This window comes from Meleagris gallopavo, chromosome 22 (genome assembly GCF_905368555.1).
Source record: "Meleagris gallopavo chromosome 22, MGAL_WU_HG_1.1, whole genome shotgun sequence".
Taxonomy (NCBI): domain Eukaryota; kingdom Metazoa; phylum Chordata; class Aves; order Galliformes; family Phasianidae; genus Meleagris; species Meleagris gallopavo.
Window position 1 is genome coordinate 6036290 of NC_139425.1, and position 24984 is coordinate 6061273.

The window sequence follows — 24984 nt, forward strand, 5'->3', positions numbered from 1 at the left end:
TTTGCCGTATTAAAAAAAGCATAGTGGACTTGGAACTACAAAGATTAAGATCAACTGTATGGAACAATTTCTGAATTAAAAGTGATTCATCAGCACTTCAGCTGTCTTATTCTTTTTCTTTTTGCTTAGGATTACAAGATACCCACATAATATAACCCTGTGTATAATGGAAGAGCAACAAGAAAAAAGTGTTTTGCTCTTCAGTCATTTCATTTTTTTCCTCTTCATTATCTGGTGGCAAAGTTGAAAATAAAAGAAAGGAATTTTCAGTTAGTGTAGAGCTTAACTGCAGAACTTGCTGCCACTGAATATTGTATTGATTCTCATGGGTTCAAAAAGAAATTCATTTGCTCATAAAGGAGAAATCCAGCTCCTGGGGAAACTCAATCCTTCAGAACCAGGAAATTCCTAAACTGGGGAAGTTTGAGAGTATGCACAAACAGTGATATGCTTACCTTGTTCTTTTTAGGCATTCCTACCAGCTTCTGTTGGAGAGAGAAGACTGCTAGGTAAGTCTTGTGTTTGACTTGATTCTCTGGGCTACTTTGATCTGTGAGAAGTGACCAAGAGAAAACACTGATGTTTAGGAAATTTGGAGGAGGGAAGATAATTACAATTCTCTTAGAAAAATAAGACTTACAGTTTTTGTTTTTTTTATTAGCAATCTGTATAGTGTGCTCTCTTACACATCCTCTGAACTAAACTTGAGGAAATGCGTGGTATGACTTTGTGGATGTGTTCAGTAGTAGCTAAGGCTAGCGTGCTTTGTGGGGATATCTGGGCCATGAAAGAATGTTGTTGCATTTTAAAGAATGTTGTAGTGGGATGAAGTGCTAGCATCCTTCTGTGTATATATTTGCTTTTAGTTCTTAATTTCTTCTTAAATAGGCAATGATGTATATTCTTTTCTCAGAACAGTTGTTCTGAAACAATGGTGATGAAATGAAATTTGTAGCTCAAACTGTTTGAGCCCAGAGAGCTATGTTGTGTATCATCAGGGTGTGGTTTTGGTTTCTTGGTCATAGGTTTGAGTGTTAACCCATTTAGCCTTCAGTACTCCAGGAGATTAGAATGTTAAGTTTGTACTTGTTGCTGTTGATTAGTGAAACTGATAGCATGTGTTGATATGCTATTCAGTGAAATTTTGCTCCTTGAAAAGGAAGCGCCTGCTTCATAGTAGTATCTTATAATAAGTTCAGCCTCTTCTCTCTGCAGTTCAACAGGGTGATAATATAATATTCAGTGACCTTGACTTGGTTAGAGTAAGGGAAAGTCAAAGCAAAATGAAGAAAATGAAAAGAGACAGTAAAAGGGAAATGTTTTGGAGAATGTTCTCTTCTAAGCAGAGAAAACTGCTCTGTTTCAGGTAGCTGCACTTGTTAAAATGTTCTTAAGTAATGATTTACAGACAAATGCCACACTGAGGTAAATAGTATATGGTGGAAATAAAGGGTAGATAACTTTTGCTCTTGGCTGGATGGACACACGTATAAGCATGTTATCTGACAAATCTACCTACAGTAAAAAAGCCTAAAGTATCGTATTTATATTCAGACAGAATTACTGACATCAGATTTAAGTTTTGTATGTTCTTCAGTTCCCTCCATGCTATACTCTGTTTATCCTGTTATTGTATGCATGCTGTCAGTTACAGCCTTCACCTGTGTCAGAATGTGGTGGAAGCCAAAGTGTTGGTAAGGTTTGGTAGATTTTTGAATTTTTTTAATGTATGTTTATGTAGGCCAAAAAATTTAACTGTCTTTAAATAGAAAATATTAAAGCTATAACATGCCTAGAGGTAGTAATAGTGGCTTTTCTGTTAAAATCTATTTTTTTTGAATGAGGCCTGGGAATACGAAATTCTGACTCCGTACATAAACGATTCCTTTCTTTTGAGCTGCATGTCAGCATGCTGTACTGTAATAGAAATGCAGTCAGTGTAGTGTTTAGTGACAAGAAAACGTTATCAACTGCACTTGATGGGTGATGTATTCCAGTTTTATGACACAAATGTATGACTGATGCTAATCGCTTAGCTGTTGATATGCTTAGACACTAATAAAAACCTCCCTGTATGTGGGTGTGTCAGAATACTGGTTTTAAAGCTTAGCATCAAATTAAGCTTTGGATTGTCTGCAAAACACCTGAAAATTTGCTAGAAGAGAACATATGTTTAAATTATGGTGGATACATCTTGGATGTCCTATTAGCAGACAGATGCTCAAGCAAGGTGTCAGGGTTTTATTGAATGTAAAATATGATTGCGATGGTCTGGTGTGGGAACTAAAGATGCAGTGTATTTAAGAAACAGCTCTGTCCTGGTGTTTCTTCTAGTGCACTATAAAAAATACATAAGATTGCTTCCTAATGCTGTGAAACTACACAACTATTTAGCCATTTATCTACAAAGAAGGAAGCAAGTGGATCTGTAACAAAGCATTGCAAATGTTTTTGGCACTTAAGGGGGAAGGATGTGATCTGTTCTTCCGTTTTTTGGCAGTCACTGACCTCTTGTATTAACTTCCAAAATGGCTGCGGATCTTCCTAAAATTACTTGGAATTTCTGTGCTAATGATGAAGTGTCATTTTGGAGAATGCTGCAGGTAAACATCAGTGTTTGAAAAGTGCCATTTGTGTAAACAATAAGGAATGTAGCTGATTTTTTTTTTTGATTGGTAAGAAACTATAGCAAAAATATTGTAGGAATTCTTGAGAGGGTAATGAGAGATTTATTTTAAAATATCTTCTTAAAGTTAAATATTTTTGGTAGAATATGGGGGAAAAATAGAATCAGGATCTTTTTACCCAATGGAGTTGTTCATAAATAGAGTAGAAGTTGTTAGGGATACATCCTTTGTGTGATGGGAATGTTAATGGATTTAGACAAAATCTAAAGATTGAGAAGATTACTAAAAACATCCTGTGATTAAAGCAATAGCAAAAAGAATGTGGTAACAATCCTTGGAATTAAAGCAAAGAGAGATTAATTGTAAAGCTCTTTGTCCTAGTAACCCATTATAGTGGTATCTGTTTCTCACTGGGCTGCAGTATATAATTCTCTGATGATAATGCTTTACTGATAATTGTAGAGACAGTGCTAGCATCAATCCCAAACTTTCTAACGATGCCAAGGCTGTTTTGAGAATTTTAAGCTCTTTGAAGATGGGTACTTACCTTGTTGCATCTTGTCCTTCTTTTGTAGGACTCAGAGGTGAGTCTGTAGCATCTTATCGATTGCAATTTTCCATTTTGTACAGTTCTGAAGAAAGATGCTGACACATTTCAGCTCAATTCTTAAATAATCCCTGAAGTGTAACATTTTAGTCTAGCAATGATACGTAAAACAAAGTTTTCCTGTTTTGCAGTAAGTTTTAGCAGATGCTTTTGTGTTACAGTTGTTGGTATATGGATGATGGGTGATATCTGAAATACAGTAAGATGACTTGGCTGTGCAGTGGAGAAATAAATTATTCTAACTTGAGAATGATTCTGTTATGTTCTTAATTTATGGTACAGTTGAAGGTACTCTACTAAGCTTTGATCTAAATGAAAATGAAAGTATTGTAAGATACTGAAAACAAGCAGAGGAAAGGGTGTTTTTAATGGAACGGCCAGATTTGTTACACCATGGACACATAACTGTCGCTTCAAATTCTGAATGCTATGCGCTAACTTTGAACTGAATGAAGGCCTCTTGCTACCATACCAAATGTACTGTGTCTGAGGACACTCAAATTTAGTCAGGGATGTTAATTACAGCACTGAGCTAGAAATGCCTCCATGTTTCAAGGTCAAATTGTTTCAGAAATGTCACTTTTGCATTAAGTAGTTCTACTTCTCACTCTTAACAGAAAAGCAAAAATAACATATAAGCACTGATGCTGTGCATGGAAAACTAAACTGTTTTGATTTCATCTGTTCCGTAACTTCCTTTGTTTTCATTCTCTAATCTTGTAGCACCTCTTCAAATTTCAGTTATAACAAAAAGAAAAATCATGAACAACGTTATGAGATTAGACAGTAACAATCAAATATTAAAAGCAAGGGGAATGTGATGTGTGGCTCTTCTTTTTATCCTCAGAAGCACTCTAACACATCAGGCGTTTCACTCCCATTGTAGCCAGTTTGTGTGAGTCCATGCATACGTAACCTGAAAACCTCTCATGGATGGCTCTTCCCTCCTGGCCTTTGCCCACAGCAGCCAAATACTTCTGGAATTAAATGTTTTTTTTTTTTTTTCTTGTTTGGTTGTGGATTTCTCATCCACAGACTTGTGTTGTTCTTGTTTGGTTTTAAACAAACTTGGTACTTCACATTTGAAAATGAGAATATATCCAAAGCTTTGACTAAATTGAGTTGTTTTACAGTGTTAAATAATACATTAACTGACGTTGATTCTGTAGCTTAGTTCCCATGCAAATGCATGAATAAATGTCCATAAGTTCTGCATCTGCTGAGTAGCAAAATGTGCCTAAGGCAAGTCAGTGTGATTTATAGACTGTATTTCTTTCCAACTCGTGTTGCTACCCCCCTGTTGGCTGGTGTAAATATTTCCAGAAGTTAAATCAGTGATTAAATGCCATTTTAAAATCTGCTGTGAATGAGCAGTCTTAATTGCAAGCTATGATCTGTGATAACCAAGACTTGCATAGATCTGTCTTGTTTACTCCTCATAGGAAAAGGAATACTTTGAATGGAATTGAAATTCCCTATCTACTCAAGTTGGGCAAAGGCAAAGTTAGGATGCAGGTCCTTGACAGAAGCTCTCCATTATGAGAGACCATAACCAGTCACTATGGGAAAGCAAACGTGATTGTAGAAGTAGTAATGTGCCTTGGAGATTATATGAAGCATAAGCAAATAAAATAGCAAGAAAAATGTCTCTGAATTGATAAGTAACAGTGCCATAGAGTCTTAACAGGCAGCTGCACAGCAGCATGTTGAATTATGTATGGTTGAAGGAAGAAGAGTTGAGAGTTGGAGTTGATGGTAGTATTTTAAGTCTTCTGAATTACCTCAAACTTAACGTTTTCAGCTGAACTTTTTGTGTGCCTTTAAAAAGTGCATAGAAAATATACTAGAGTTTGCCATTATGAGATTTCTGCTCTGTTTGCCAACAAGGTTGTCATATGGAATTCCACAGAGCTGTTAACACCACTTTGGCCACTGGATTGTGTGCTTTCTACATCAGCTAGCCATTAGAGGGGAAGGAAAGTAATGCTGTAGTTGTGCTGTGTCAGACCCGTCTCCTGTCTCAGCTGGGAACAGGAATGGGGCCGCAGCCATTGCTAAGCCCTTGAACTGACTGCTGCCTCCTATTCTGTGGGTGCTGCATATGGGTGGGGCAAATTAACCTGAAAAAATGTCCCAGTTCACTGGCTGCTGTGCTGCCAGGTACTTCAGCTGCTGCATATCTGGCAGGCTTATAGGCAAGCTGCTCTTGGTCTTCATTATATGATGATAAAGCATGTTCTATCCTGTCAGCATGGAGGAGCTGTGCAGCGACAAAGCTTGCTTGCCTGGATAAAATACTTGAGGATCTTGGCAAGTGACTTTAAACAAAACTGAGCATGTGCAGAGGCTTGAAGGCTCTTACCATCTGTGCAGATGGAACATCAAAGCAGCAAGGTGAAGTTTAGCTTGTTTTGAGATTTGATCAGTTTCTCTTCTAAAACCTTTAACTTCTCAGACTGAATAGAAAGTTACGTTTTCTTCAGTGTAATTATCCTCTCTTTTAAAACTTCTGAATCAACTTTATACAAGTCTTTCACTAAAAGTAATTTTGAGGGGTGTGTGTGAGAGATGGTTGTTAAAGAATTAGAACAGGCTTCTGTGATGGAAAATGTTAGGCATCCTTAACCACAGTGTCTGCATAGATAATGATATGCTTCAGTATATTTGTCTATTTCAGGCAAAGATGCCTACCCAAAACCAACAATGTTCCATTCTTTCTACTACATCAGTTTGTTGAAATTAGCTTCCATTCAGCAGATCCTCCTTATTTTAGCCTAGTATGAAACTTCAGTTGCAATGCTGAGTATATCAAGACTGTTTTAAACATGAAATATGTTAAGTTGTGCGTGTTCATAACGGGTCGGTGGGCCCATTTCCTAAATGCCCTTGTGGAGAATGTCTGTTGGTGTGTGATTTTAAACGTTTACCAGCAATCCTTTCTTTCCCTCACCCTCTGTTTGCTAACAGAGATTATAAAAACGTATTTGTGCACAAAAAGCGAAGATAGCGCACTCTTTTGTTTGGTACAGGTCTTATTTTCATGACCTGTTTGCTTTGTATCTGGAAGTTGAAGAAATTACATCTGTTTGGCTTTGTGCATAATGCAATTGTGGCATAGTTTTAAAATAACTTCTTAAATATCTTTAACATTATAGGTGAACACAGCTAATTTCTAATTGAGTTTGTGAACAGCAGGTATAGTCCTCAGAAACTAGAAATAAGCACATGCTGCTGACTTACAGGAAAAGCTTGCATGCTTTTCTCAAATGTGCTTTTCCTAAATGGAGTCAGAATAATACACTGTGAACTGGGTGGAGCCTCAGAGTCTCAGTAGGATTGAGACATGCTGTTAATTCAAGGGCAATCTCTTATTAGCTTCATCAGCTGTATAATGAAATGTATGGAATATAAAAAAAATATATTAATGGGAATTATGTGTAAAGTTTAGTAAAGAGTCCTCAGAATTGTTCATAATTACAGGCATGCTAGTGCATCATTTTGTATCTTTTTGCTTGAAAACATGATTATACATGGCTTTAGTTAACTGATTGCTTATGTGGAGATCTAGTAAACAGTTCTAAATATTACTCAAGTTTTGTAATTAGTGTATTTTTGGAGACTGTGTTAGAAATTGCTAGTATCTTCCCATCCCCCAGCTCTCAAGCTCAGAGTAGTCTAGTTTGCTTGCAGCTGCAGTGGTAGGCATCTTTCAGGAAGTGACCTTGGCTTGTATTAATCAAATTCAGAACACACAGAAAAGCTTCTTGGTAACATGCTGACTTGATGTAAAATTTTATAGCATCCATTTTCTTTAAAAATGAGGCCATCTTATAAAAAGGGAGCTTACTTCTGATACCTCAATTTAAATGAATTTCTCTAAAATACTTGGTATTTAAAGAAACTAAAATAACAAAAATATACTTCTGTTTTTACTGAGAGGAAAATACCTTTTTATATATGTAATAAGACTTAAATTGCCCTTGGCAAAGCTGTATTTTAGCCCAGATAAGCTATGAAAATAGTGCCATTTGATAGCTATTTTTCATTGGTCTCTAGTCTTTTCTGAATTAGTGTAGAAAAGGTTTGTAGTAGGGCATGATCTCAATCAGCTAGGATTCTCATGATGCATTTAACTTTCTGACTTGATGCATTCTAATCACTTACTGTATCTTTTGTTAGCAGCTCTCAAACAACCTCACAATTGCTGCCTTGAGCTGTTGTGCCTATTTGCATAGATTCTTAATCTGTGCCTGTTCAAGAAATCCTGTTGTATTCCTGACACAGCTTTGAGGAGTGTGCAATTTCTTTCACACACCCCAAACTATTGTGCATGCAAAAATGGAAGACTGTTTGTAGGAGAGTCTGTTATGCCTTTATCCTTCTTTGGAACCTATGCAGTGGGCTGAGACCAGAATATCCTTTATCATTATGAAGTGCTGTGAAAGTCTGAAGGTTCTTGAGTAAGATAATTTACCAGTTTTCAAACTGCAGCTTTCTGGACAATTAATAATAGCTGCCCCCTGACTAATGGTTTTTTTTTTTTTCTTCCTCCCATGGGTTGTCATGAGCATTATCTTGAACAATCTGCTATCTGATTTCAGCACTTGAAAAACTGAGTTCTGTCTTAACTGCTATTTTCATCATAAACCTCTTCTGTATGCTGATGGATTACTTACTCATTTTACCTCTGTACAGTTGTATCCTGATTTTGTTAATCTATCTTCAGCGCTGAGAATCTGAGTATGCTAACATACTTGTTCTCATGTGTCTTCTGGCCTTACTGTTAGCTGCTTGCTTTGGATAACTTAATTCCACATTGTCTTCCTTGCAAACATGCCACTGACTTAACATTTTAGTTGCTATCAAATCAAAGTTGCCAATCATTTACTTAGATCTCTACATAACCCTCCCTCTTTCTGAATTTTTTGAACATAGTCTTAGGTTACTCAGCCTTCACAGATTTTATGGCATGTTTTGCACGCTTTTATTATTTTCTATTTATTAATGCTCTGGACTGAGAACTCTTCATCTGTATCTCCCTTTAGAATGCTTTTAGCCCTTTCCCATAGTATGCAAGGCTAATGAAGGCGTGATACATCTGTTGCTCTTTGCTTAAGTGTAGCTGATGCTGACTTTCCCAGTTGAAGTGGACTGCAAAACACAGTTGTAGATTGCTATTTCCATGTTATTCAATATTTGCCATCTTCAATGTTTTCATCAATCACCAAGAGATTAAAACTGATCTCAGTAGATTTTTTTTATATCCCATCACAAACCAATGCACTGAGCCATTAGTTCCTGTGACAAAGCTACATTGCTAGTGATATTCTGACTCTCATCCATTGAAAATTGAAGCTTGAAATTCTGATTAGAAGATGACAAACTAGAAGCATTGACACAGATTGGTTGCAGACAGTGAAACAAAAAGGCTGCCCTTCATTCTTCTCTAGTTCCCTAATCCTTAAGTGGTTGGAGGCTAGGATGCTTATAGTCTTTTTACCTGCCAAAACGAGGAAATACACATAAAATGTCTCCTGTCTGGACAGTTCAGATTCATTTCTACTTCTGTGGCTAGATGTGAGTAAACCCTCAACAACTTCAACAATTAACTCCAGCCAGCCAAAATGAGAGCTCCAGGTACTTGCTCATAAGTGAGAACTGACATATCTAAATGGTGTAGGTGCTGTAGGACAGGAGTTTATATATAGTTTATATTCATGCTGAGTCATATCACAACTTCTTATTTTAATAGTCACTAAAACTTGTTCTGGACAGCAAAACAATGTTGATACATAAGCAGGACTCGGGTTCACATTCAATGGGATGCCACACGTTAACTGCAGAAGGTTCCCTTATTTACTTCCAAGAACAGGCTCTAGCGTTCGTTTGTAAGCATCTTGCTGTGCAAGGCTGGAGATGTGAGAGAGAGCCACCCCTGCAGCGTGCTCTCTAGCTGTGGTTACCCGGAGGGCCACTTGTAGAGAGAAGTCACTCTCTGGTGCAGCAGCTGGACGAGCGGCCGTGTGGAGCGCGGCGGAGCTGGGAGTGAAGCAGCGCAGAGCTCGGCTGTGCGGCTGGAATGCTTCCCGGCGGTTCTGCGCTCCCCTTTATCAAGGTCACATCTTCCTGTTTGCCGGCACAGTCGTGCTGCTGTCACTTGCTCGGTTTCGCGCTGCCCTGTGCCGCTCCCGCACCTTCGAATTACCGACCTGGTTCACGACAGAACGGGGAGCTGGGTACCTACTTGCACAGCTCCTGAATTCTGCCTCGCTGGCAGACCGCGTCCGCACGGCTCCCGTACCCGTTTATCTCCGTACTGAGAGAGAGGCTCGGCCCGCAGGAGGCTGCCGGGGAGCTCCGCGCGTTGCCCGCTTGGACGTGGAGCGGCGTTCCGGGCCGTAAGGGGTTAAGGAGCGGAGGGCCGCGCTGCCGCCCGCGGTTCTGTCAGCAGCCGCTGCCATTGGCTGCGGAAAGGTGAAATTGAAACCACGGTAAACTTTTGACCCTGTAGCAGTTCTTGTGGAACGCCTTCCCCTTGCCAAGAGCGGAGGGCTTTTTTCCCCCCTTTTTCCTGTATTTATTCTCTGTGATCGTGCCGTGCCGCATGCAGCCTCGCCGAGGAGGGGGAGGACAAGCGCGAGCAAGTCGCCTGCGAGTCCCCGGAGCGGCGAGCCGGGCTCCTGCTGCCAGCTGCTCCTGCGCCCATCGGCGGCCGAGCTGCACTCTGCGTTCCGCCTTTCAGGATAGTTTTTGTGTGGTTTGAAAGAAGAAGAAAAAAAAAAAAAAATTCAAAGTGATGCTATCGCAGTTAGCTAGAAGTGAGGGCAGGGAAGCTGACTCACCAGGCACGGTGGCGTGCTGGTTGCAGGGAGTTCTGCTTAATAAACGTGCTTTTAATTTATTTACTAAAAATGAAGTGGTTTCTTACTGAAATCTAATGTAAAAATGTCTCCTTAGTTAACAAGTCGATGTGTTAAACACCCATTTACCTAAATACCTGCTTTTCTCCTCTTCTATGTCTTCTTTAAACAAAATAATGGGTATTTTTCAGCCTGGGAAACAAGTGGTGCCTGCTTAGCATCACTGCCAACGTGTCAGAGGCCCGAGGTAGCGGCGTTGCATGTTTTTGTTTGGGCAGAGTGACTAACAAGTTCTGGACCTAATTAGAGTGTGTCACTTTCATGCTATGCAGATTTTGTCACAAAAAAATACCACATAACTGTGGTCAAATAAATTCACCTTCCATCTGTAGCTTTGCCAAACCAGACAAATTAGAGCAGCATTACGTTTGCAATGAAGTATGAATACGAGATTTAGTTAATCCACGTTTCTTTCCCCTTCAACATGTCTGTCTTCTCCCTGACAAAAGAAAAGCTGACTCGGTTACTTTCCTACATCAGCTGCCGTTTTCTCCCTCCCCCGCTCCCTGCGCAGGTACCGGCCTGCTGTTCTTGCCGGAACGTTCAACTTGCTGAGTGCTGCTTAATCAAGGAGTCACTCGGCACCTAACCTAGAGATAACATTCAGAATTCCCCCTCAACAAAGAAACTTGATTCCTAACCACTTCAGGCTGATGTCTTCACCCCTCTGATGGCTTGCCCCTGCAAATGCGATCACCAGATTTATGTGTGTGTTCATCTTTCTAATGAGAGATTAGGGCTGGGGGGGTGTCCTCGATGCTGAGATCTGGATGTATGTATTTATTTTAATTCAGTACACTGTATAGTTAGGTGGTGAAGAAGTGTTTAGTTTAGGGCAGTGTTAGCATAGTAGGACAAGAGAGGTAAGGTTTGGTGTGAGCTTCTTGAGTGCTGTTGTTCTTGCTATGGTTTTATCTGGGAATTGAGGGAATCTCCTGAAGCACTGCCAGCAGCAGCGAGGGAACAATGAATATAATATGATTAATAGCAGATCCCCTGCCCCCTCTTGTGTGCAGTTCTCCTTGCAGCAGCAAAAGAAACATGCGCTTGTAATGATAGTTGGTGGCCTCCCTGTTTGTTCCAGCTAGTGTTCCCAAGCAGCAGCTATTATAAGGTTTATTTTCTCCCACTCCCTGTGATTCTTTGTTCTGCCCTTGCTGTGTCTGTGTGCATCTTGTCTGCTTCTCATTGTCTGTTTCATGGCAGTTCATCTGCCTTCACAATGGAGCTGCACTGAAACTGCAAATCATATCGCATATCACAGCAAAATGGAATAAATGCTCTTCTAAAAGAAAAATGAGTGAGTAACAACTGTCAGGAGCTCAGAAACACTTGTGAACTCTATTTTTGAAGTGTCATTTTTTAAGTGTCCCTATCTGAAAGGTTTCTCTTGAACAGTTGCACTACTGTATTGTGATAGTATTGGGTGCACATGCCTTTTAGTATTAGAAATAAGGGATCTCTAAAAACGTTACTACAGGGGGAAAAAACACAACCTCAAATGAAATAAACAAGTCTCACCCTATTTGTGAATACTGTAACTTCCAACTATCTTCTTCTGAGGAAAGCATTAATAGGCTGATATGTGACTTTTGAAGTTTATTAGTGGTAGGTAAGTGCTGAATGTAAGCAGATCACTTGTGTAACTCTTACTTCTAATAAGAATGGCTAGAAAGAGGGATACTGGAAGTATTGTCCGTGCATTTTGTAAACTGAAAGCAGTAACCGAGTACTCAAACTGAAAATAACTGCTGAATTCTGTACTGCTATTTTCTGTGTGTTTATCCAGGGTAATTTTGAGGTTGGTTACATCTCACTGGTTTTCTCAGAAGTGAATTTCTAACGGCTTTGGAGTTGCCTTTTAATTTTTTCAACATTTCCAAACTGTGAATGCAAGATTTGAGGAGGAGATCACCTCAAGGTGTTTTCATCTGTTCTTTGTTATCTTTGTTTTTAAAGTGTTTTTGTATCTCTGTCTTCTCTGCTTGATTTTCATTTTTGGTTGGTGGTAAAACTTAGTATCTGTTGTTCAGGATTTGCCTCATGGGATGCAATAAGCATCTTTTTTCCCTACATCTTCCTCAGGAAGTACTTGTAGGTAGTGTTGTTGGCATCCTTGCTGCAGATCTCCAGTGATGAGTGAACTCTTGATCTTCTGCAACAGTAATGGTTTGAGTTTCTGGAATATGAATCCCTCTTGGAAGAGATGTGTCACGTATGGAAAGATTCCTTTTTTAAGATATACATAATTAGGTCTAGTGGTCCTCAAAGCACTTTAAATTGACTTTCAAGTCCAGTTTTTCTCTCTCCTTGGAGTGCATTGATAGTATCAACTTCTTATCATAGAATCACAGAATGGCCTTGGTTAAAAAGGACTACAATGATCATCTAGTTTCAACCCCCCTGCTATGTGCAGGATCACCAACCACAAGAGCAGGCTGCCCGGAGCCTGGCTTTGAATGCCTCCAGGGATGGGGCATCCGTAACCTTCTTGGGCAATAAATAAAATCAACATATTCACACTCTCACCTTCTCTGCCAGCATCATTTTTTTTTTAATACTCTCTTGCATGCCATCAGTAAAATGAAGAGGTACAAAAAAACTTAAGCTGCAGACATATTGATTACTTAAAGCATATGTGTATACACCCACAATCTTGTTTCCCTGGCACGGAGTTAAGGAGTCAGTGTCTAAGTACTTCCTTTTCTTTTAATTTACAAAAGAGTATGCAGGAATGATGGTGTTTTTCAGATATCACACCACTTTTCACTATTGGCGAAGCAGACCTCCTGCTGTGAGTTCTGGTGTAGTTTACCACACTTTCCTGAAAAGTGGAGTATAGAGATTAGTTGCTAGAGTTGAAAAGGCTTTATGTTTTTATAATCTCTGTGGGTTGCATTATCTATACAGCTGTCACTCCTATCTGTCTATGGGTTGATGTGCCCTAATAGCTTCTGTTGTAGGTTGAAATAGTATCAGACAACAAGGACAGTAAATAGTCTCTTGGCTTACTGATTTCTGCTGAGGGAGCAGACTAGAATACTTGTTCTGCAGTCTTCTTAGAGGAGATCAGCTTTATTCCCGGCCTAGTTTAAAACCGGTTTCTGAGTTGGCTGTTCTTGGGGTCTTGAGCATGGGGGATGGACTGGAGAGGATTGTTCAAAGAAATTCCACTTGTTAATGCAGAGCCCTCTCTGTCATTCACATTCTTCTTTCCTTTGTGTGTCCTGGGAAGCTGCTCTTATCTACCCTGAGTCATCATTAGATCTGATTTCTCTAAACTTTCATTCTGATGTTTATTAAGCAAACAGTGCTTGTCTTTTAGGATGATAATCAGTATGATCTGACTGATTGTTTCTCAAACTAAATGGAATTTAAATAATAGACTGCATCCCGGACAGATGAAGGAAGGAAAGCAGACAGCTGGCTGAAGTGCTCCTTTACTGTTGAATTCACCCATTTGTGGTGTGTGGTATTTCTTCCAGTAGTCTATTGATGTCCGTATCTGGACATCAAAGACAATAAAAGAGGACAACTTTACAATTTGTTATATTGAGATTTCTTCATGATATATCACTGCACATTGCCCATTGTTCACTCTCTCCAATCAGAAATAGAAATGCACAGATTTCTTCAAGATTAATTAATAAATTAAAAGCACAGTACAATAACCCTTAATAATATTACTGTAATCCTTACAGTCATCAGTTTTTGTTCTCAGAGCATAAATAGGGAGTGTTCTGCTAAGTCAGGGACCCGAGAAGTTCCAATGGATTCAGAGCAAAAATGTTATGCCAGCAAAAATGGTTTGTCTTTTGTCTGGCTGGCTCCACGTGCTATTGTCATATTTTGGTAATGATACTTTGAAGGCAGTGGATGGGTGTTTTTTGCTTGGGTGCTTAAATTTATTCTCATGTCCAGTGGGAAAACAGAGAAATGGAAACATTCTTTCATAATAAAATTCAAGGTTGCATTGTGACAGTGAGTTGCAAAATAAGCAATTCCTATCTAATTTTTTTCCAGGGCTAAGCTTTGCGTGTCCTAGGGAGGAAAAAAGGACCACATGTACTGAATGTAGAAGATTGCAAAAATGAGTTTGTTTTATTTACAGGAGGAACTTCTTGTGTCTTCCAGTAGGAGAAATAATTATGCTCCTTATTCAATGTCTATTTAATATAATTCTAAATTGAGAGGGTAGAGGTGAATTATCCTGGATATGCAAATGAAGAAGGAAGGGGAATTGCAAGCTCTGTGATTGTCACTGTACTTGTTTTAATTGTTCTATATCTGTAATTTATTAAAAAGAAAAAATACTCATAGTGGCATTTCCCATAATGTTAGTTATAGATTTTTTTTTATTTAATTCTATTAAGTAACTAATAGCAAATGTGTTAATAACTTTATCCTTTTCCAGCTTCTTGCATAGAATTTCATTAGGTGATTTGTTTTTATCAAAAATACTGATACTGAACACACTAGATCTGCAAACACTGTCTTAACGTGAAGGAAATAGCATTCATCTTTTCCTTTCCTGTTATTTCACTAGTATGTAATATAAATGTTAATTATGTCCCTTTAGGTGTACAGAAGACATTTCTGATATTTTTAAAGTATAGGATGTTATAGTCGTAATTCTCTTCATAGCCTGCTTTTCCTGTCTGTCAGAGCAAGATTAATACTGTTTAATGGAACTCTGTTAAGTAGTCTACCATTCATGCATGCATGGTGTTCTTCACTTAAAGGTTTCATAAAGTTTCAGGGTAACCTCTCAGAAACTTTAAAGGCTGCAAGTCATTTGTTGGCTCAGAATTTAGGAAAATGTTGGCTTGCTTGGCTGTAAAATCAAAACTGGTCTTTGCTTTTAGACACTTAATTCAGTGTCTTTGAAGTGCAGCCATAAAAAAAATCCCAGCCTTTTTAAAGGTGCTTTTGAAGATATTTTCTTTTTCTGTCCTATGAACTAGCAGAACTAAGACGATATTTTAGTAGTGGCTTACAATCTCTGATGAGAAGCTGAAGAAGTTCTGCCCTATTTGTTCTTTATGACAGTTATTTGTCAGTCTTGAACCACTGCAGTTTGCAGAATAGTGTTTTAAGGGATCAGTTCCATTTTGTTTAAAATGCTCTGCTGTGATGTGTGATGTTTTAGTGGCTAATAATGGCTATAATGGCTAATAATGGCTAGTTTGTCAGCAGGTTGCTGGCCATGCAGTAATAGCAGGGCAGAGTCTTCACATGCCCAAAGACAGAACTAAGAAATCCCTGCTCATCGTTCAGTTTTGCAAAGACCTAGAATTGTAAAGAACATGTAGAGCTGGGAAAGATGTGGGTTTTGTAAAGCAGTAAAAATACTTGTTTGGTGTTTATGCCAAAGTTGCAGAGTTCTGGCTCTTTCCTAGTCACAGATAGTGGAATGAATTTAACTCTTTCATGACAGACGGATGAAGTTTACCTCTCATCCAGTCTAAACTTCACTTTGGTTTTAAGAGCACTGAAATTGTCCCACTAAGAGATTTTACTGAAGATTGAGTGAAATCGCCTAGCAGTCTTCCTAACAGCTGTGAAGACAAAAGGAAAATTAGAAAATATCATTTAAAGACCAAGCACAATTGTTAGAATTTCTCAATGCAGTATTGTATATCTTCTGTAACACTTTAAAACTTCAGCCTTGACCAGCTGGGAGTAACCCCAAGGAACTGCTTTCCTCTTCACAGGATATTTTTCCTGGTCAGTAGCAGGTACACTGTAGTACTTAATTGGACAGTTTTTGTCATTCTTCTGTCATCCTTTGCCATTTTGTTTGACTGTTATGCAAATATAGGTTGTATTTACAAACATGTCTCTATGCTGTTAAGTAATGTGCAAGGAGACTTTGTCATGCTTCATTGCTGTAAAAGATTTGAAGTTTTGTATTTTACTGAAGCTTGACAGTTTGCTCAGATTACCTTAGCTGAGGGATGTTGCTTTCATGTTTATGTTGCTGCAGATACTGTTTACAGGCAGTAAGTGTAGCAGTTGAGATGCCATTATTTTCTGCAGTTGTAATGCTTTTGCAACACCGTTGTTGAATATGGTTGGTGGAAGATCATTTGGATTATTTGCTGTAACTGTAAGTACTGGACAGTTTTCTGTATCTTTCTAAAACATTGTAAGAAAGGTGTAATTATATTAGGTTATCAGAGTCAGAAAACATCAAGGAGACCAGGCAGTCATTTTAGATAGAAGTTATTCCAATTAAGACACCAGGTTTAATCTAGATCATAATAGTAGAAGATACTTAAGTTGTCTGTTGAGCAAACAAAGATACTTGATCTGGTTTTCTTGGCTCTGTGTGCAGTGTACACCAGTGTTTCTAAATATGCTGGCAAATAATCAATTGTAAATAAAAGTTAGGTCTTCTGAATCTTTTGACTCATTTAGATGCATTTACTGTTTCTTTCCATTTTAGCTTAATAAGAACTTGTTCTCCTGCTGAAGATAAAAGGTTGGAAAGCAGTACTACTTTGAGCTTTAGTAATTCCACTGAAGCTGATGGTAGAATTCTCATTGAATTAACAAAAACAAACTTACACCAGTGCTAAATGCTTTTGAAAATCCCGGTGGAAGTGTATGAAATGTGAATAGATCACAGTACTTTCGCAGCAGAGAAAAGCAGAAGCACTGACATGCCATGAGTGTTTTGTGATCTTTCAGCACACCGAACTTTTAACTTGCTCAGGAAAGGTAGCTAATGCTTGTAATAAAAATTCACTAAAGACTGTCAGAGTGCTTCAGACTCAGCTGCAGAGGAAGAAACTGCTTGTTAACATGGTAATCACAGGACGTTTCACTATTTGACTTAATAATGATAGTGTAGTAATAACTTCTCATATATACTAAATTATAAATTATATCTAGTTTCAAATGGAGGAGCTGGCGAACAAACAGCTTTTAAGTGGACTGCACTGTCCCAGGCTGGAGCTGCTTGGCCTAGTTTTATTACATTAGAAAGTATTATTTCTTAATGGAAAGTTCTGATAATCTGAGCCCCAGCCCACTCTGTACAATACAGCCAGTGTTCCACATCTGCTCAGTTCTTTGTACCTGGACTAATTCTGCAAGATACTTTTAGAATTCTATAGTGAGTGATTTACTACAGCAGGAAATGTTCACGTTCGTGCTGCTGAATGAGTCCTTCACTGAAAGATATTTTAATCAATTCAATGACAGCTAGTTTTGGTTTTTAAGGTTAGTTTGCTTTTGACATTTCTGAATGCAGTATTGAACAACACAAAGCTAACAGCTCTTTTCTCTTATTTTGTATGTCAGTCTCATACTCATCAGTACAGGAGAGAAGATTGTTGCACTTCTGTGTAATTTGTAAAATTTGACTATATGAAAAAAAGAAACACAACTGAAAATGACAATAAGAACAGCTCTTTTCTTTTTCAAATTCTTTTTGACTTGGTTTGATGCTGACTGGTGTCTCCTTGGATAGGATGTGTATTTTACAGGGTACTCCATTAATTTCAGTGTGATGATACTGCCTGTGTAACAGTGCACTGCTCTGGAAGTTAAAATTTGAAAACACTAAACTTTTGACCTTGCTAAATGTATAATGTATCCAGTGAGTGAGGTAAAAATTGCATTTTTCTGGGCTCTAGGTTGTGGAAAGTACAGTATGTATTGGGCTGTATTGCCTGACAGCTGACATTTATCAAGGGTAACATGAGCTTTACTCGTTCTCACATTTTTAAGCAGCTTTCAAAGCTTTACATGTATACACATGTTCAGCATATGTCTTGCAGCTTGGAACATTTTGTTCTAAAGATGTTAACTCTCATTAAAATGAGAATCCAGACTAAAAACTCGTAATGATTTTTCATACATCAAATTTAGTCACAGTGTTAACGTTTTGTCAACTGGCACTGTGAAGTAAAACAGTAACATGAAATGTTAATGCTTAAATAAAACTTAAAAATACACTGTCCTTATTAGCTGCAGTGATAAACTTCAGACCAGAAGAGAATTTGTACTTCCAATACACTGCATTATTTCAGATGAATTCATATCCTAGAAGTCATGCAATTAAATACACTAAAAATGCTATTTCTCATTAGACTGAAAAACTTCTCTTTAGAAACTTTAGAATAGCACTCTGTGTTCAGTGATGAACAAAGTGTTTGGTAGCCATTTTGATCTCTTTTTAAATGTTCAGACAGTTTGTGCACCTTAACCAAATAACAAAAAACTTGTTCTACTTGCTTCAGATGTCGTAAAGAATGACGTGGTTGTCTTGAAATGTTCAAAACTGTGCATGTAATTGCTCTTGCCTAATAATCCTCTTAGAGAGTTGTCTGAAAGAAATAATTATTTTTATATTTAACAAATTTTCTGCAAGTCTAAATAGTTTGGGCTGTTTTTACACCCCTGTTACTTCAGTAACTCAGTCTGTTGCTGAACGAGTCGTGTTGCTCTGATACCAGGCAACTCAGAGCTGTAGGTGACTCCTAAAGATGGAATGGCTGGGTTTGGTTACAAAGAATACTCCTAATTTTATATTGCTATTTCTCTTTTTGTAAGTTTCCTGTATAGTCTTACAGTGATCTCCTGATTTCACTGTTATTTCTTCCGTTAATGTAACTGTACAATTCAAAACAATAGATTTTTCATTTGTTTTCATAAATCACTACAAAATCATTATAACAAAGTAAAATCTGAGGACATTTATACAAGTAATATTGATTTTTTTCCTCCAGTATTGTTAATGGCTCATTAGTATCTGTCCTAGTTTTCAACTGCATGAAATCTTCTCTTCACAGTAGACAAGATGTGCATTTTCTGTGTCTTCATCCACAGAGACAGCCTTGGATTTTGTGACTTCTCGCTACTCCTATCTCAGATAGAAGAAAACCTCCTGGCTGATACATGTATCTAAACGTTATCAATTGGTAACAAAACCTCTGACAATGCCGTGCCACAAGGATCTCTTCCTTTTGCAGTATCAGTAGTCAGTGCCTGTCCTTTCTTGGCTCTCTGTGGGAGAGGTTCTTTGTTTCACAGCTGTAACACAGCGGCTGCAGAGATGGGACTGCGGGAGGAGGTAATGAGGAGGCACTGTGAGTGCTTTGGTACTGAGCCTGGTGTGACACTGCCCTTAGAACAGCAAGAAGAAAATGTTAGTGAGTGGTGCTCCTGTTCAGCATTGAGGGGCTGAATAGTTGCTATTTCCTCTCTATCTGGGTTTTTTGTGCAGTGCTGCTGCTAAATTAGTGGTGCCACGTATGTGTGTGCGTTCTGTGGTCAACAGCAGTTAAGTGCTTTGCAAAAGTGTATGGTCTCAGAAGAGAGACTCTTTCTGACTTAGATTTTGGCATACTTATTTCTATACAAACTTGAATGGATGGTAAGGTACACGTGATGGTAAGGAGGCATATTTCTGTATAAATTTTGTTGCTTGATTTTTTTTAATTATCCTTGTGAAATAGCTTTATGTATCATTACATAAAACTGCAACTGACAGGAGTGACTAAAGATACGTATAGATCCTTTGTTTTAGAAAGCGCTTTGTAGTAACAAGAATGGATGAACAGCTTTATTTTTATCAGTGCTCTTCACTGATATTGAATAGCAATTATAGGGAGCGTAGCAAAATTAGTATTCTGTAATGAGATCCAATTTTGTGCTGGAATATTGCTGCAGTGATTGTGTGCAAAACTTGTTGTACAATAGACTGGAATTCTTAAAAGTAGCAGCATAGGTACCATATTTGCAGCATATTCTCTCATGGCTTACTTGGTTACCTTCTAGATATTCCAGTATTCCATAGGTATGTATTAGATGTCTTAGAACGTGTCCAGCAATGGCAGGAACTTACCAGCATATGGGTCATTTCTGAATACCTTACAGCAGTGTGTATCTTTCCCTAGCTAATGAACGGTTACGCCTGGTGTTGCATTGTTTGTGTTCACCTAAGAGACAAAATGTTTCCATGTTGCCTTTGTTATTATAATGAATGTGGATTTCATGCTGAACTTTTCCTCCAAATAATTCTTATAATGTTAGGTGTTTTATGTCCAATTACGTAGTCCGGAGGTAGCTGTAATGTAGGTACGGTGTTTTATTTGCATAATAGTACCAGTAAGTCTTAGCATGTAAATCAGCCTGTAGTTTTGAGTCCAACAGGTCCTTTCTGTGCATAGTTTCTCGTGATGCACTCATGATCAAACCCTTTGTTTGTTCCTCTGAAGTGCATTTTTTCTTGTTCATTTATTTATTTTTGTTTGTCCATGGTCTAAATAATTGACATTGTTTTTTTCCAGAAAGAAATGTTGACAATTGAAAGTTACAGCTAATGTTGTATTTCTTAATCTTTTCCATACTTAAATACTTCTCAGTTAATATATGAAGGAAAGCAATTGTTAAATTTCTTCACGTTTGTATGTCTGTTTGCAGGCTGTGGTATTGTCTTTTTTTTTTTTTTTTTTTTCCAAATCTTATTACATTTGTTACTTCTCATCAAATCCCAACTGTGACAGCAGCACAACTAGCAGAGCACTTTCCATTTAAAAGGAAAAAGAGCTGTAATAGGAAATTTGAAAATGTCAACAGTTTACATAAAAGTTTGACTGAAGTAAATGGAAAAGTAAAGAGCTGAAGTCTAGAATGTATGTATTTTTTATTTTTATTTTAAATACAGAGAGAACTGTGAATACTTGAAAAGGGGAAATTAAAAGCAAACCAACACAAAAAGAGCCAGCCAGCCACCCAACCAGCAGGCACACCAGAAAACTGACTTGGAGATTTCAAGGTTTCACTGAACTGTTTTTCTCCTCCCTCATTGACTTCTGGCTGATAAATGCTCAGATCTTTGACTTTCAGGAAATATTAGGTGTTCAGAATGGAAGAAGCACTATGTTTGTCCTAGAGGTTTTTGTGGGCTTAATCTTTTACCAGGGAGGCTTCCCAGTAAAACTCTATCAACAAAACTCTTCATAAAATCACATTTCTAACTGGCAAAGGAGCTTCTGCACCACTTTCCTGAGTAAAATGGGCTATTTGGGAAAATACATTTTTGCCACTGCACAAAAGCAACTCAAATATAATCATTTTCAGCAGTTTTACCAAATGCCAGATGACAAGAAGTATTAGAAAGATCAATCTGGGGATCATACAGCTCACAGTGATTCTGTGATTCTCACAACAAGACTTCCCTTTTCAGAGCTCGTGCCAAGTGGGCTGCTTTTCTGCTGCCTTTGTTTGTAGCTGTGCTCGGTTGTTTTATTCTCCAGGAGCATTTTACTATGGGTGGAAGTCAGTCAAGGGATGAGCATCAAATTCACTGATCCACAGCTCTGAAGTATCCTTGCTGATTCCTTTTGTTGTAGGAGTCACACCGGTCACCTGCTGGCCCTGTGTGCAGCAGTGATTTGCACTGACACGTTGTGCAGTTTGTCCAGCAGCTCAGCGCATACACATTTGAGCCCTTTCTCAGCTGGCAGGTAACCTGCTGGCTGGTTAACACCCTGTGTGTCTGTGTGCTTTAGAACTTTCTCTCCAATTCCTTACAGTGTTGAACATCTTGCTCCTGCAGGTGCTGCGAGAAACACGCTGGCTGTGGGAATCTCCCTCTTATCCAGTGCTGGGCACAGAGATTCTCTGGGCTGTGGCTTTACCCCCCTCCCCCCCAGGTGCCTTTGCCATGGAGAGGTCTGCTGAGCTCGCTTCCTGCTTCTGACGTGCTTCAACATCTTTTTACTATTGGAGTGTGGTGCTAGGCCCTCTTCATGTTCTTTTTTTAGCCCCGCATTTCCTGTTTACGTTTCATATGCCATATTTTATGGGCATTTTGGTTCCTTCGAGGTGGACACGCTTCCTGCTTTTTAATGCTGACCTTCCCCCTGCAGCAGCCCCCTTAGCTTTCTTACAGAGCCATATGGGGAGGGTATTTTGTTGTTCTGCTCTCTGCTGCAAAAGCTGTTTAGCTATAGCGGCTGTTAGCCAGGATTCGTTTGAGAGCCAGCATCATTTTTGTCTCACTCCCTGTCTCGCTGTTGTCATCATAATACAGTCATAGGGTGACAGGGTAATCGCTTTCCATCTTGAGGGCTGAGGTGTGCAGTGATATCCCCACATATTGCAGGAGATGTGTAAATTAACATTCTGCACTGCTGCTAAGCTGCATAGTGTTTGTTCAACACAACTGATTTCAGAGGAAGATGATACCAGCTTTGAGAATTTGTGTCCACAAGTATTAACTGATTAATGTGCCAACTTCCTTTTCCTTTTTATTTTTATTTTTCTCCCCTTTAGCCTATTTAAAGTATTTGGCTTTAATAGTTTGAACTGGAGCTACAGATGATGTGATAAATGAAGAAATAAATACAGTATTATAATGTGATAGAAATTTATGATACATGTTTCCTGGGGTCTCTGTGCTTTTGTTTAATGTGAAGAAATGTTCTTGCAGGATTTTACACAGTGTTGAAAATCAAATCCTCCTTCAATTCACATAGCACAATTCATTACTTAAAGCTGTAAATTCTACGTAGCTGGGGATTTGCAGCAATTGTAATATTGAGTATTTTTGAGTGGGTCAGTTGGTGAGCCTCATGGAAAAGACATAACAGAAATGAAGCTTAAAATGTGAAAGGCCTTTGTGTACTTACAGTAGCTCTATTCAGATCTGATAATTCAATTTTAAGGAGAACTCTCTATGAGCCTACAAAGATTTCCTAAAAACTATTTCAGATCTGGAATTAAATTTACAAAGTCTTTTGCTTTTGATTTATGAACATCTGGTGAGTTCTAGTAAAAATTTGATTATTTTTGTTTTCTCCTGTTTTTTCCTTGGTATTTCTGTGTGGTTCCGTCCAGTTTTTATGATGGCCAGGCAGTAATCTTTCTGAGGTCCTTACAAATGCTAGGCTTTATTTGTTCTATCAATACAGCCTTGTGTTTAGTTGCTGCTATACGATGTGTCCATCACACCTACCTGGTGACTTTTTTTTGTAAAGAGTGGTGTGTTCTTTTCCTGTTTCACTGTGCTTGAGTCTGTTTCATAACTATTTTTTAAAGAACTAAATTCAGTTAGAAAACAAAACAGAAAAGAAAAAAGCAAATAATAAGAGTATTTTATTTTTGGCATGTAATGCTTCCCAACTGCATTCTAGTGGATTCTTCCCATCTTCAGATCCCAGACAACCCGGCCTGCTGCCCTTCATCCCCCACCCCCAGGTTACAGCCCCAGAAGGAGCCTATTGTCTCCATTCACGCCGAGATATCACAGATGTGGTTGCTCTTCTGAGCTCTTTTCTCTCTTGCAGCTCTAATGACCGCTCCTCTTTTGATTCCTTTCTCAGGCAAATTGGCATAGGCTGTACAAAAAGAAATTTAGGTCACAAATATCTTCATTCTGCTTGAGTGGGAGGAAGATTTAGCTGAGTATGTTATTTGTATGTACAGTAAATTCATGGCAAAACCTGGCAAAAGGAATTTCATCCAACAAATACCATTTTGTAATCTTACATCATCATATCAACACAATCATCAAATTAATGCACGGTTTTAGTATGAAGTATATATGCAATCAGAAGAGCTTTAAACCTGTGTTTATGATTTCTCTCTGGGGATTAAAATGAGGTGTGTTTATCTATATTGTTAACTCAGATTATTAACAACTAATTTTAATTAAATAATTGTATCATTTCTAAACGAGTATCTATCTTTGTTCTGCTTTGAGAGAAGCTCCTTGAGTACCCTTGATACCAGATTCCCAGTCTGTCAGGCCAGCAAATTTAAGGTCCAAGCATGAATGTAGCTTTCTTCGAAGCACCTGGGAACCCCACGTGTGTGTTAGAGGCTAGGCTCCTTACCTGAGGTGTAATGGAAAGTAATCTGGGCTTGCTCCTGGGCCAGATTGTTCACTCATACACTCAGATGGTTGAGTTGAGCAGGTATTAGCCGTGGTCTTCTATTTATTCAGAATTACTTTTCTGTATGCAAATTCCTTTTTTTGCATGATTCTCAGGTTCACCATTCATGTGTACCAAAAGCAAACAGGAATATGTTTTGTTCTGTATTACATCTCTGAACTCTCCTACAGCAGCTTCCCTTTATGGCTGGTTACTTGACCTTCCACTTAAAGGTAGCACTGTGTTTGAAACATACTTTTGCCGCAGTCTTCATCACTTCTGTAGGCTGCTTTTGTGTGCTATCTAGCCCTACTTTTAGAGTTAAAAGCATAAAAAGATAAAGATTCCATGAATACATCATAATTTCTAGTTGTTTTATAGGATCCTCTGATCAAATATGAACATGTTAGTGAAGCCACTGCTTCTCATTGCCGTTGTTTTCTTGTTGTTTGCTAACAGCAGAATGCTACTGTTGAATATCTGTGCCTTGGAGGTGGTGGATATTGCAGCTGGCTGGAAACTCATGACAGCAAGCCACACGATTTATGACCTGCTTTTCTTAAGAGGATAATCAGTGTTCCTTTCCAGTGCTGAGGGCTTGGTAGTGCGAGGTGTTGTGTTCTGTGGAACTGGCTTTCAGTTTTTAGGAAGAGGGAAAGAAATTCCTGTGAGCATTTTTGGGTGGTTTGTATTGTTGCTCTCCTGTGGACCTGGAGCACCCTTGGCAAGGCTTGTTCTCTCCATTACTGTGTGCAGAACTCTGCTCCTAATATCAACATCTTTCTTGGCTACCAAGCAGCAAAATCTGTGGGGTTTTTTTTTCTTCTTTTTTTTTCCTAGATACTGAAATAAAAGATTCCTGAAACTGTGTAAGAGTTTTCATTTTGGAGGCCTCTGTGCTGAGGGTAAGAAGTCTCACTTGGTCAGTTTGACTGACA

At 38.5% G+C, this 24984-nt stretch overlaps 1 protein-coding gene and 1 long non-coding RNA gene across 19 annotated transcripts in view; one reads left to right on the plus strand and one right to left on the minus strand.

The window, feature by feature from the left end:
- The window catches only part of NCOA3 (nuclear receptor coactivator 3), a 75161-nt gene that overhangs the window by 19370 nt on the left and 30807 nt on the right, over nucleotides 1-24984 (plus strand). For 16 of the 18 annotated variants that reach the window (XM_085241968.1, XM_085241965.1, XM_085241967.1 and 13 more), the window contains one exon: nucleotides 470-509. The exons of the other annotated variants lie outside the window; for them this stretch is intronic. The gene's annotated coding sequence lies outside the window, so the exon portion shown is untranslated. The remainder of the gene's footprint in view (nucleotides 1-469; nucleotides 510-24984) is intronic. 18 annotated transcript variants of the gene reach the window in all.
- LOC146542961 (uncharacterized) lies at nucleotides 8960-10451 on the minus strand. Its single transcript, XR_014887779.1, has 2 exons — nucleotides 9536-10451; nucleotides 8960-9443 (listed from the first exon to the last, which is right to left on the minus strand). It is a non-coding gene; the product is annotated as an uncharacterized LOC146542961 (long non-coding RNA).